Raw genomic sequence first — 14,626 nt, forward strand, 5'->3', positions numbered from 1 at the left:
AACACTTCCCTTGTTCTGTATGCGAGTTCTAATTCTCAGCCCCAGTTCTGTAGGAACAGATACATGCGCAGTAACACTTCCCTTGTTCTGTATGCTAGTTCCAATTCTCAGCACCAGTTCTGTAGGAACAGATACACGCGCAGTAACACTTCCCTTGTTCTGTATGTGAGTTCTAATTCTCAGCACCAGTTCTGTAGGAACAGATACATGCACAGTAACACTTCCCTTGTTCTGTATGCTAGTTCTAATTCTCAGCACCAGTTCTGTAGGAACAGATACACGCGCAGTAACACTTCCCTTGTTCTGTATGCTAGTTCTAATTCTCAGCACCAGTTCTGCAGGAACAGATACATGCGCAGTAACACTTCCCTTGTTCTGTATGCTAGTTCTAATTCTCAGCACCAGTTCTGTAGGAACAGATACATGCGCAGTAACACTTCCCTTGTTCTGTATGCGAGTTCTAATTCTCAGCACCAGTTCTGCAGGAACAGATACATGCGCAGTAACACTTCCCTTGTTCTGTATGCTAGTTCTAATTCTCAGCACCAGTTCTGTAGGAACAGATACATGCGCAGTAACACTTCCCTTGTTCTGTATGCTAGTTCTAATTCTCAGCACCAGTTCTGCAGGAACAGATACATGCGCAGTAACACTTCCCTTGCTCTGTATGCGAGTTCTAATTCTCAGCACCAGTTCTATAGGAACAGATACACGCGCAGTAACACTTCCCTTGTTCTGTATGTGAGTTCTAATTCTCAGCACCAGTTCTGTAGGAACAGATACATGCACAGTAACACTTCCCTTGTTCTGTATGCGAGTTCTAATTCTCAGCACCAGTTCTGTAGGAACAGATACATGCGCAGTAACACTTCCCTTGTTCTGTATGCTAGTTCTAATTCTCAGCACCAGTTCTGTAGGAACAGATACACGCGCAGTACCACTTCCCTTGTTCTGTATGCTAGTTCTAATTCTCAGCACCAGTTCTGTAGGAACAGATACATGCGCAGTAACACTTCCCTTGTTCTGTATGCGAGTTCTAATTCTCAGCACCAGTTCTGTAGGAACAGATACATGCACAGTAACACTTCCCTTGTTCTGTATGCTAGTTCTAATTCTCAGCACCAGTTCTGTAGGAACAGATACACGCGCAGTACCACTTCCCTTGTTCTGTATGCTAGTTCTAATTCTCAGCACCAGTTCTGTAGGAACAGATACATGCACAGTAACACTTCCCTTGTTCTGTATGCTAGTTCTAATTCTCAGCACCAGTTCTGTAGGAACAGATACATGCGCAGTAACACTTCCCTTGTTCTGTATGCGAGTTCTAATTCTCAGCACCAGTTCTGTAGGAACAGATACATGCGCAGTAACACTTCCCTTGTTCTGTATGCTAGTTCTAATTCTCAGCACCAGTTCTGCAGGAACAGATACATGCGCAGTAACACTTCCCTTGTTCTGTATGCTAGTTCTAATTCTCAGCACCAGTTCTGCAGGAACAGATACATGCACAGTAACACTTCCCTTGTTCTGTATGCTAGTTCTAATTCTCAGCACCAGTTCTGTAGGAACAGATACACGCGCAGTACCACTTCCCTTGTTCTGTATGCGAGTTCTAATTCTCAGCACCAGTTCTGTAGGAACAGATACATGCGCAGTAACACTTCCCTTGTTCTGTATGCTAGTTCTAATTCTCCAGTTCTGCAGGAACAGATACATGCGCAGTAACACTTCCCTTGTTCTGTATGCTAGTTCTAATTCTCAGCACCAGTTCTGTAGGAACAGATACATGCGCAGTAACACTTCCCTTGCTCTGTATGCTAGTTCTAATTCTCAGCACCAGTTCTGTAGGAACAGATACATGCGCAGTAACACTTCCCTTGTTCTGTATGCTAGTTCTAATTCTCAGCACCAGTTCTGTAGGAACAGATACATGCGCAGTAACACTTCCCTTGTTCTGTATGCTAGTTCTAATTCTCAGCACCAGTTCTGTAGGAACAGATACACGCGCAGTAACACTTCCCTTGTTCTGTATGCTAGTTCTAATTCTCAGCACCAGTTCTGTAGGAACAGATACACGCGCAGTAACACTTCCCTTGTTCTGTATGCTAGTTCTAATTCTCAGCCCCAGTTCTGTAGGAACAGATACATGCGCAGTAACACTTCCCTTGTTCTGTATGCTAGTTCTAATTCTCAGCCCCAGTTCTGTAGGAACAGATACATGCGCAGTAACACTTCCCTTGTTCTGTATGCTAGTTCTAATTCTCAGCACCAGTTCTGCAGGAACAGATACATGCGCAGTAACACTTCCCTTGTTCTGTATGCTAGTTCTAATTCTCAGCCCCAGTTCTGTAGGAACAGATACATGCGCAGTAACACTTCCCTTGTTCTGTATGCTAGTTCTAATTCTCAGCACCAGTTCTGCAGGAACAGATACATGCACAGTAACACTTCCCTTGTTCTGTATGCTAGTTCTAATTCTCAGCACCAGTTCTGTAGGAACAGATACACGCGCAGTACCACTTCCCTTGTTCTGTATGCGAGTTCTAATTCTCAGCACCAGTTCTGTAGGAACAGATACATGCGCAGTAACACTTCCCTTGTTCTGTATGCTAGTTCTAATTCTCCAGTTCTGTAGGAACAGATACACGCGCAGTACCACTTCCCTTGTTCTGTATGCTAGTTCTAATTCTCAGCACCAGTTCTGTAGGAACAGATACATGCGCAGTAACACTTCCCTTGTTCTGTATGCTAGTTCTAATTCTCAGCACCAGTTCTGCAGGAACAGATACATGCGCAGTAACACTTCCCTTGTTCTGTATGCTGAAGGTAATAGTGTCAGGGTTTATGTACGAACAGTACAACTTCCCTTAATCTGTTTGCTGGATGTAATTCTCAGGGGTAAATTTACTAAAATTAGAGTTCTATTTCACATGGTATGTTGCAACCAATCAGAACCAACTTATTTATTTAGTATCTTTTAGAAGATAATACATAGTGGCCCTTTTTCTGTTTCACTCGCAAAGACAAGTACCTTCTCAAATGGACAAAACCATGTGCACTGCAGGTGGGGCAGATGTAACATGTGCAGAGAGATTTGGGTGGGTTATTTTGTATTTTGCAGGTAAAATACTGACTGCTTTATTTTAATATAGATCATACTTGAGCCTGGAGAGGAGACCCGATATTAGCATGTCAGGGGGGCCGGCGGGACAGATGTCATCAAGCCCCGCCCGCGCGGTCGTCAAACGATGCAATTCGCGGGTCCCTCGACGCAGACCTGCGAAAACTGGCATTTTGTGCAGCAATGAAGGGGGCTGTGGGGGGCACTGTGGCATTTAGTCCACATGCAACACTGAGAATTTTGCAGCGTTGCGTGTGAATCAGAGTAAGGTCCTAAATGTCATTGCCCATTATCATCATTCGTCCCTGCCAATGGTGTACGCAGCTTCTCTGGGAGAGTGTCTGCACACATGTACCGAATGTACCTCCACCACCGCCCATTGTACTTACCAGGTGATTGGTGGCTCTAGTCACCTGATCTCCGGTTTACAGCTCTGTCTGCTGATGCCAGTTTGTAGCAGACATCAGATGACCGGGGGCACGGAGGAAGGCACCGGGACACTGATCACCGAACCGGGGGCCTTTAAGTCACAATAAAACAGATAACATTATTATCACAGGGCTTGCTCTGTTATTTAGAAAATTCGGCCAGATCACATTCCCTATTACAAGTATGATCAATTGCGATCTGACTACTAGCAAAGTGCGATATTAAGGGATTGGAGCAGAAGTTTATGAATTCTCCTTTAATTAAGTGCAGGTGATATTTTAAAACAACCTTTTCACAATATTTTAGTAAAAATAAAACTGTTGCTAAATCTGCACGTTGGCCACTAGGTGGCAGTGGGATGCACCATGGCTATGGGCTGTCGGGCTGGAGTACAGTCTACTGGGACCGCTAGGGCGCCTCTCAGCATCATTCCTAATTAAACGATAAATTGGCTGATCTCTCAGTTGTGAACGAGATAAAGCGAGTGGAACGCTCCCTGCAGGCAGCGGCAATGGGTAGTCAATGAGCCGGGTGGGGCGAGGTGTTATAATAATGAGATGATATCATTTCTGTATAATCCTTATCATTTCATAGCATGTAGGAGTGGGGACTGGAGCGGGATGGGATACGTCGGGGACAGCAGGTCTGCCAGGACAGACTAAAGACTCTGTATCACCCTGTCGTCTAAATAATGGCCAGTATGTATGTAGAGGACAACAGATACCAAGACTGAGAAGTTGTACTGAGCCATGGACAGATACTGAGAACTGCCTACAGAACAAGCCACAGGGCTATACCACATAGATGAGATCACATATCTATTATACAAGAGAAGTGGCACTGTGCAGACTAAAAACAGATAGTAAGAACTGCATCCAGAATGCAGAAGAAGGGAAGTGGTACTGTGTGGTTGTCCATGCACTCAAGGCCCCCATACACTAGGGTCCCCGACTTCCCCCTGGCCTGAGCTTCCCCGGCAGCTTGATTAGATTGGCACTTGATGTGCCATTTTTTACATGCGATAAATCGTCTCGATTTATCACATGTAAAAAACCCGGGGAGCGGGGGGGGGGCTACAGAGCAGGGCTGCTGGTGGGAGCAGGGGGGGCTGGGGACGCTGCGGGGGACACAGGTGGCATAGAGCCGGGCAGAGGGAGCCGGGAGCTGTCAGTTGCTAGAAAAAAAAAGCCTATACAATGAATGGGCAGCCTGTGATTGGCTGAGCGCTCTCTCAGCCAATTGCTGACTGGCTGAGAGAGCGCTCAGCCAATCACAGGCCGCCCATTCATTGTATGGGCTTTTTTTTTTTATTCAGTACTGACAGCTCCCGGCTCCCCCTGCCCGGCTCTATGCCGCCTGTGTCCCCCGCAGCGTCCCCAGCCCCCCCTGCTCCCTCCACCGCCGCGCCGCCCCACTAGGTCCCAAGTCGGGTGGTCGGACGTGCAGCAGGTCCGACCACCCGACGCAGATCCGATGCGCACGGGACCGCGCATCGGATCTGAGGGGACATCAAAACTAGCCGATTTTGGTCAGATTTCGGCCAGATCCGACTGATCTGGCCGAAATCGGACCAAAATCGGCTAGTGTATGGGGGCCTTTAGAATAGTAGCGGTATACGTCCAGCATTCAGCGCTATGGAAGTGGCAGTGTACTGTCACCCATATACGCAGATGCCGAGAACAGTCGCGGACATTCAGTGATATGGAAGTGGTACTGTGCGCAGTTCTCCGAACATTAAGAATAATATATACTAAGAATAACACCCAGTATATACCATATAAGGGAAGTGGTACTGTGCACATGTCTCCGTACATTCAGAGTAAGAGAGATACTAAGAATAACACCCAGTATATACCATATAAGGGAAGTGGCACTGTGCACATGTCTCCGTACATTCAGAGTAAGAGAGATACTAAGAATAACACCCAGTATATACCATATAAGGGAAGTGGCACTGTGCACATGTCTCCGTACATTCAGAGTAAGAGATACTAAGAATAACACCCAGTATATACCATATAAGGGAAGTGGCACTGTGCACATGTCTCCGTACATTCAGAGTAAGAGATACTAAGAATAACACCCAGTATACCATATAAGGGAAGTGGTACTGTGCACATGTCTCAGTACATTCAGAGTAAGAGAGATACTAAGAATAACACCCAGTATACCATATAAGGGAAGTGGTACTGTGCACATGTCTCAGTACATTCAGAGTAAGAGAGATACTAAGAATAACACCCAGTATACCATATAAGGGAAGTGGTACTGTGCACATGTCTCAGTACATTCAGAGTAAGAAAGATACTAAGAATAACACCCAGTATACCATATAAGGGAAGTGGCACTGTGCACATGTCTCCGTACATTCAGAGTAAGAGAGATACTAAGAATAACACCCAGTATGTACCATATAAGGGAAGGTGTACTGTGCACATGTCTCCGTACATTCAGAGTAAGAGATACTAAGAATAACACCCAGTATATACCATATAAGGGAAGTGGTACTGTGCACATGTCTCAGTACATTCAGAGTAAGAGAGATAATAAGAATAACACCCAGTATATACCATATAAGGGAAGTGGTACTGTGCACATGTCTCCCTACATTCAGAGTAAGAGAGATACTAAGAACAACACCCAGTATATACCATATAAGGGAAGTGGCACTGTGCACATGTCTCCATACATTCAGAGTAAGAGATACTAAGAATAACACCCAGTATACCATATAAGGGAAGTGGCACTGTGCACATGTCTCCGTACATTCAGAGTAAGAGATACTAAGAATAACACCCAGTATATACCATATAAGGGAAGTGGTACTGTGTGCAGCTCTCCATACATTCAGAGTAAGAGATACTAAGAATAACACCCAGTATACCATATAAGGGAAGTGGTACTGTGCACATGTCTCCGTACATTCAGAGTAAGAGATACTAAGAACAACACCCAGTATACCATTTAAGGGAAGTGGTACTGTGCACATGTCTCCATACATTCAGAGTAAGAGATACTAAGAATAACACCCAGTATATACCATATAAGGGAAGTGGCACTGTGCACATGTCTCCATACATTCAGAGTAAGAGATACTAAGAATAACACCCAGTATATACCATATAAGGGAAGTGGTACTGTGCACATGTCTCCGTACATTCAGAATAAGAGATACTAAGAATAACACCCAGTATATACCATATAAGGGAAGTGGCACTGTGCACATGTCTCAGTACATTCAGAGTAAGAGATACTAAGAATAACACCCAGTATACCATTTAAGGGAAGTGGCACTGTGCACATGTCTCCGTACATTCAGAGTAAGAGATACTAAGAATAACACCCAGTATATACCATATAAGGGAAGTGGTACTGTGTGCAGCTCTCCATACATTCAGAGTAAGAGATACTAAGAATAACACCCAGTATACACCATATAAGGGAAGTGGTACTGTGTGCAGCTCTCCATACATTCAGAGTAAGGGATACTAAGAATAACACCCAGTATATACCATATAAGGGAAGTGGTACTGTGCACATGTCTCAGTACATTCAGAGTAAGAGATACTAAGAATAACACCCAGTATATACCATATAAGGGAAGTGGTACTGTGCACATGTCTCTGTACATTCCGAGTAAGGGATACTAAGAATAACACCCAGTATATACCATATAAGGGAAGTGGCACTGTGCACATGTCTCCGTACATTCAGAATAAGAGATACTAAGAATAACACCCAGTATATACCATATAAGGGAAGTGGTACTGTGCACATGTCTCAGTACATTCAGAGTAAGAGATACTAAGAATAACACCCAGTATATACCATATAAGGGAAGTGGTACTGTGCACATGTCTCAGTACATTCAGAGTAAGAGATACTAAGAATAACACCCAGTATATACCATATAAGGGAAGTGGCACTGTGCACATGTCTCCCTACATTCAGAGTAAGAGAGATACTAAGAACAACACCCAGTATATACCATATAAGGGAAGTGGCACTGTGCACATGTCTCCGTACATTCAGAATAAGAGATACTAAGAATAACACCCAGTATATACCATATAAGGGAAGTGGTACTGTGCACATGTCTCAGTACATTCAGAGTAAGAGATACTAAGAATAACACCCAGTATATACCATATAAGGGAAGTGGCACTGTGCACATGTCTCCCTACATTCAGAGTAAGAGAGATACTAAGAACAACACCCAGTATATACCATATAAGGGAAGTGGCACTGTGCACATGTCTCCATACATTCAGAGTAAGAGAGATACTAAGAATAACACCCAGTATATACCATATAAGGGAAGTGGTACTGTGCACATGTCTCCGTACATTCAGAGTAAGAGAGATACTAAGAATAACACCCAGTATATACCATATAAGGGAAGTGGCACTGTGCACATGTCTCCATACATTCAGAGTAAGAGAGATACTAAGAATAACACCCAGTATATACCATATAAGGGAAGTGGCACTGTGCACATGTCTCCGTACATTCAGAGTAAGAGATACTAAGAATAACACCCAGTATATACCATATAAGGGAAGTGGCACTGTGCACATGTCTCCGTACATTCAGAGTAAGAGATACTAAGAATAACACCCAGTATACCATATAAGGGAAGTGGTACTGTGCACATGTCTCAGTACATTCAGAGTAAGAGAGATACTAAGAATAACACCCAGTATACCATATAAGGGAAGTGGTACTGTGCACATGTCTCAGTACATTCAGAGTAAGAAAGATACTAAGAATAACACCCAGTATATACCATATAAGGGAAGTGGTACTGTGCACATGTCTCCGTACATTCAGAGTAAGAGATACTAAGAATAACACCCAGTATACCATATAAGGGAAGTGGTACTGTGCACATGTCTCAGTACATTCAGAGTAAGAGAGATACTAAGAATAACACCCAGTATACCATATAAGGGAAGTGGTACTGTGCACATGTCTCAGTACATTCAGAGTAAGAGAGATACTAAGAATAACACCCAGTATATACCATATAAGGGAAGTGGCACTGTGCACATGTCTATAACACCCAGTATATACCATATAAGGGAAGTGGCACTGTGCACACGTCTCCGTACATTCAGAGTAAGAGATACTAAGAACAACACCCAGTATATACCATATAAGGGAAGTGGTACTGTGCACATGTCTCCGTACATTCAGAGTAAGAGATACTAAGAATAACACCCAGTATATACCATATAAGGGAAGTGGTACTGTGCACATGTCTCCGTACATTCAGAGTAAGAGAGATACTAAGAATAACACCCAGTATATACCATATAAGGGAAGTGGCACTGTGCACATGTCTATAACACCCAGTATATACCATATAAGGGAAGTGGCACTGTGCACATGTCTCCGTACATTCAGAGTAATGCTGCTTTCAGACCGCATAACTGGCTTTGACCCTGTATTTGGAAACGTTTCCAAAAACGGGTCTGCCAGATAAAACCCCTTTCACACCGCAGCACTTAAACGGTATATTACCGTTTAAGTGCCGATTTTTTGACACTGGCAGACCCGTTTTTGGAAACTTTCCAAATACAGGGTCAAAGCCAGTGCAGCCTTCAGCCCTCCCCTCCGTGCAGCTCCCCCCCCCCCTCGCGTGTCGACCGAGAGCATGTCGACGCCCCCCGCGCATGTCGACGCCCCCCGCGCGTGTCGACGCCCCCCCACCCCACCCCGCGTGTCGGCGCCCCCCCCCCCGTGTCGACTTACCCCGTGCCGGTACCTCCGTTGTGGACTGCAGCTCAGTATGCTCGGAAAGCACTTATGAAAAAAGTGTCTTCCAGAAAATGGCTGCCCCATAGGAAACCCTGTTTAAAAAAACTGTCTTCCGTATGGGGGGCAGCCATTTTCTGAAAGACACTTTTTTCATAAGTGCTTTCCGAGCATACTGAGCTGCAGTGCCGGGAACCACAACGGAGATACCGGCACGGGGTAAGTCGACACGGGGGGGGGCGCCGACACGCGCGGGGGGGTCGACACGCGGGGGGGCCGTCGACACGCGCGGGGGGCGTCGACACGCGCGCGGGGGGTGTCGACACGCGCGGGGGGGGGGCTCCAGTGCTGTGAATACTTAATGAGCGCTCATTAAGTATTCACTGTGCTGAATTTAGGACCCAGCTCATTGGCTGGGTCCTAAATACCGTTTCTGAGCCGATTTTTGCGCTAAAATACCGGTTCAGAAACGGGTAGGACCCTGCATTTTAACCGGTTAGAAAAAACGGCATTTTCTAACCGGTTAAGTGGGACTGGACCTTTCAGACCGCACACATTACCATTTTAAAACGGTAAAAAAACGGCAATTTACCGTTTTAAAAGTGCGGTCTGAAAGGGGCATTAGAGAGATACTAAGAATAACACCCAGTATATACCATATAAGGGAAGTGGCACTGTGCACATGTCTATAACACCCAGTATATACCATATAAGGGAAGTGGCACTGTGCACACGTCTCCGTACATTCAGAGTAAGAGATACTAAGAACAACACCCAGTATATACCATATAAGGGAAGTGGTACTGTGCACATGTCTCCGTACATTCAGAGTAAGAGAGATACTAAGAATAACACCCAGTATATACCATATAAGGGAAGTGGTACTGTGCACATGTCTCAGTACATTCAGAGTAAGAGATACTAAGAACAACACCCAGTATATACCATATAAGGGAAGTGGTACTGTGCACATGTCTCCGTACATTCAGAGTAAGAGAGATACTAAGAATAACACCCAGTATATACCATATAAGGGAAGTGGTACTGTGCACATGTCTCCGTACATTCAGAGTAAGAGATACTAAGAATAACACCCAGTATATAATATATAAGGGAAGTGGTACTGTGCACATGTCTCCGTACATTCAGAGTAAGAGATACTAAGAACAACACCCAGTATATACCATATAAGGGAAGTGGTACTGTGTGCAGCTCTCCATACATTCAGAGAAAGAGCTACTAACACTAACACCCAGTATATACCATATAAGGGAAGTGGTACTGTGCGCGTGTCTCAGTACATTCAGAGTAAGAGATACTAAGAATAACACCCAGTATATACCATATAAGGGAAGTGGCACTGTGCACATGTCTCCCTACATTCAGAGTAAGAGATACTAAGAATAACACCCAGTATATACCATATAAGGGAAGTGGTACTGTGCACATGTCTCCGTACATTCAGAGTAAGAGATACTAACACTAACACCCAGTATATACCATATAAGGGAAGTGGCACTGTGCACATGTCTCCGTACATTCAGAGTAAGAGAGATACTAAGAATAACACCCAGTATATACCATATAAGGGAAGTGGCACTGTGCACATGTCTCCGTACATTCAGAGTAAGAGAGATACTAAGAATAACACCCAGTATATACCATATAAGGGAAGTGGTACTGTGCACATGTCTCCGTACATTCAGAGTAAGAGATACTAAGAATAACACCCAGTATACCATATAAGGGAAGTGGTACTGTGCACATGTCTCCATACATTCAGAGTAAGAGAGATACTAAGAATAACACCCAGTATATACCATATAAGGGAAGTGGCACTGTGCACATGTCTCCGTACATTCAGAGTAAGAGAGATACTAAGAATAACACCCAGTATATACCATATAAGGGAAGTGGCACTGTGCACATGTCTCCGTACATTCATAGCAAGAGATACTAAGAATAACACCCAGTATATACCATATAAGGGAAGTGGTACTGTGCACATGTCTCAGTACATTCAGAGTAAGAGATACTAAGAATAACACCCAGTATATACCATATAAGGGAAGTGGTACTGTGCACATGTCTCCGTACATTCAGAGTAAGAGAGATACTAAGAATAACACCCAGTATATACCATATAAGGGAAGTGGCACTGTGCACATGTCTCCATACATTCAGAGTAAGAGATACTAAGAATAACACCCAGTATATACCATATAAGGGAAGTGGCACTGTGCACATGTCTCCGTACATTCAGAGTAAGAGATACTAAGAATAACACCCAGTATACACCATATAAGGGAAGTGGCACTGTGCACATGTCTCCATACATTCAGAGTAAGAGATACTAAGAATAACACCCAGTATATACCATATAAGGGAAGTGGCACTGTGCACATGTCTCCGTACATTCAGAGTAAGAGATACTAAGAATAACACCCAGTATATACCATATAAGGGAAGTGGTACTGTGCACATGTCTCCATACATTCAGAGTAAGAGAGATACTAAGAATAACACCCAGTATATACCATATAAGGGAAGTGGCACTGTGCACATGTCTCCGTACATTCAGAGTAAGAGATACTAAGAATAACACCCAGTATACACCATATAAGGGAAGTGGTACTGTGTGCAGCTCTCCATACATTCAGAGTAAGAGATACTAAGAATAACACCCAGTATATACCATATAAGGGAAGTGGCACTGTGCACATGTCTCCGTACATTCAGAGTAAGGGATAATAAGAATAACACCCAGTATATACCATATAAGGGAAGTGGCACTGTGCACATGTCTCCGTACATTCAGAGTAAGAGAGATACTAAGAATAACACCCAGTATATACCATATAAGGGAAGTGGCACTGTGCACATGTCTCCATACATTCAGAGTAAGAGATACTAAGAATAACACCCAGTATATACCATATAAGGGAAGTGGTACTGTGCACATGTCTCCGTACATTCAGAGTAAGAGATACTAAGAACAACACCCAGTATATACCATATAAGGGAAGTGGCACTGTGCACATGTCTCCGTACATTCAGAGTAAGAGAGATACTAAGAATAACACCCAGTATATACCATATAAGGGAAGTGGCACTGTGCACATGTCTCCGTACATTCAGAGTAAGAGATACTAAGAATAACACCCAGTATATACCATATAAGGGAAGTGGTACTGTGCACATGTCTCCGTACATTCAGAGTAAGAGAGATACTAAGAATAACACCCAGTATATACCATATAAGGGAAGTGGCACTGTGCACATGTCTCCGTACATTCAGAGTAAGAGAGATACTAAGAATAACACCCAGTATATACCATATAAGGGAAGTGGCACTGTGCACATGTCTCCGTACATTCAGAGTAAGAGATACTAACACTAACACCCAGTATATACCATATAAGGGAAGTGGCACTGTGCACATGTCTCCGTACATTCAGAGTAAGAGATACTAACACTAACACCCAGTATATACCATATAAGGGAAGTGGCACTGTGCACATGTCTCCGTACATTCAGAGTAAGAGATACTAAGAATAACACCCAGTATATACCATATAAGGGAAGTGGTACTGTGCACATGTCTCCATACATTCAGAGTAAGAGATACTAAGAATAACACCCAGTATACCATATAAGGGAAGTGGTACTGTGCACATGTCTCAGTACATTCAGAGTAAGAGAGATACTAAGAATAACACCCAGTATATACCATATAAGGGAAGTGGCACTGTGCACATGTCTCCGTACATTCAGAGTAAGAGAGATACTAAGAATAACACCCAGTATATACCATATAAGGGAAGTGGCACTGTGCACATGTCTATAACACCCAGTATATACCATATAAGGGAAGTGGCACTGTGCACACGTCTCCATACATTCAGAGTAAGAGATACTAAGAATAACACCCAGTATATACCATATAAGGGAAGTGGCACTGTGCACATGTCTCCGTACATTCAGAGTAAGAGAGATACTAAGAATAACACCCAGTATATACCATATAAGGGAAGTGGCACTGTGCACATGTCTCCGTACATTCAGAGTAAGAGAGATACTAAGAATAACACCCAGTATATACCATATAAGGGAAGTGGCACTGTGCACATGTCTCCGTACATTCAGAGTAAGAGATACTAAGAATAACACCCAGTATACACCATATAAGGGAAGTGGCACTGTGCACATGTCTCCGTACATTCAGAGTAAGAAAGATACTAAGAATAACACCCAGTATACCATATAAGGGAAGTGGTACTGTGCACATGTCTCCATACATTCAGAGTAAGAAAGATACTAAGAATAACACCCAGTATACCATATAAGGGAAGTGGTACTGTGCACATGTCTCAGTACATTCAGAGTAAGAGATACTAAGAATAACACCCAGTATATACCATATAAGGGAAGTGGTACTGTGCACATGTCTCAGTACATTCAGAGTAAGAGATACTAAGAATAACACCCAGTATATACCATATAAGGGAAGTGGTACTGTGCACATGTCTCCGTACATTCAGAGTAAGAGAGATACTAAGAATAACACCCAGTATATACCATATAAGGGAAGTGGCACTGTGCACATGTCTCCATACATTCAGAGTAAGAGATACTAAGAATAACACCCAGTATATACCATATAAGGGAAGTGGTACTGTGTGCAGCTCTCCGTACATTCAGAGTAAGAGAGATACTAAGAATAACACCCAGTATATACCATATAAGGGAAGTGGTACTGTGCACATGTCTCAGTACATTCAGAGTAAGAGATACTAAGAATAACACCCAGTATACACCATATAAGGGAAGTGGTACTGTGCACATGTCTCAGTACATTCAGAGTAAGAGATACTAAGAATAACACCCAGTATATACCATATAAGGGAAGTGGCACTGTGCACATGTCTCCATACATTCAGAGTAAGAGAGATACTAAGAATAACACCCAGTATATACCATATAAGGGAAGTGGTACTGTGCACATGTCTCCGTACATTCAGAGTAAGAGATACTAAGAACAACACCCAGTATATACCATATAAGGGAAGTGGCACTGTGCACATGTCTCCGTACATTCAGAGTAAGAGATACTAAGAATAACACCCAGTATATACCATATAAGGGAAGTGGCACTGTGCACATGTCTCAGTACATTCAGAGTAAGAGATACTAAGAATAACACCCAGTATATTCCATATAAGGGAAGTGGTACTGTGCACATGTCTCCGTACATTCAGAGTAAGAGATACTAAGAATAACACCCAGTATATACCATATAAGGGAAGTGGCACTGTGCAC

General features: G+C 43.4%; 1 protein-coding gene across 1 annotated transcript in view; it reads right to left on the reverse strand.

Annotated features, from left to right (window-relative positions):
- Positions 1-3,535: 3,535 nt before the first annotated feature.
- LOC146050533 (uncharacterized) overlaps positions 3,536-14,626 on the reverse strand; it is a 77,202-nt gene continuing 66,111 nt past the window's right edge. Inside the window, exon 2 of the mRNA XM_083167584.1 lies at positions 3,536-3,641. The gene's annotated coding sequence lies outside the window, so the exon portion shown is untranslated. The remainder of the gene's footprint in view (positions 3,642-14,626) is intronic.

The sequence above is a fragment of the Crinia signifera genome, chromosome 12, assembly GCF_055691185.1.
Source record: "Crinia signifera chromosome 12, ASM5569118v1, whole genome shotgun sequence".
Lineage (NCBI taxonomy): Eukaryota > Metazoa > Chordata > Amphibia > Anura > Myobatrachidae > Crinia > Crinia signifera.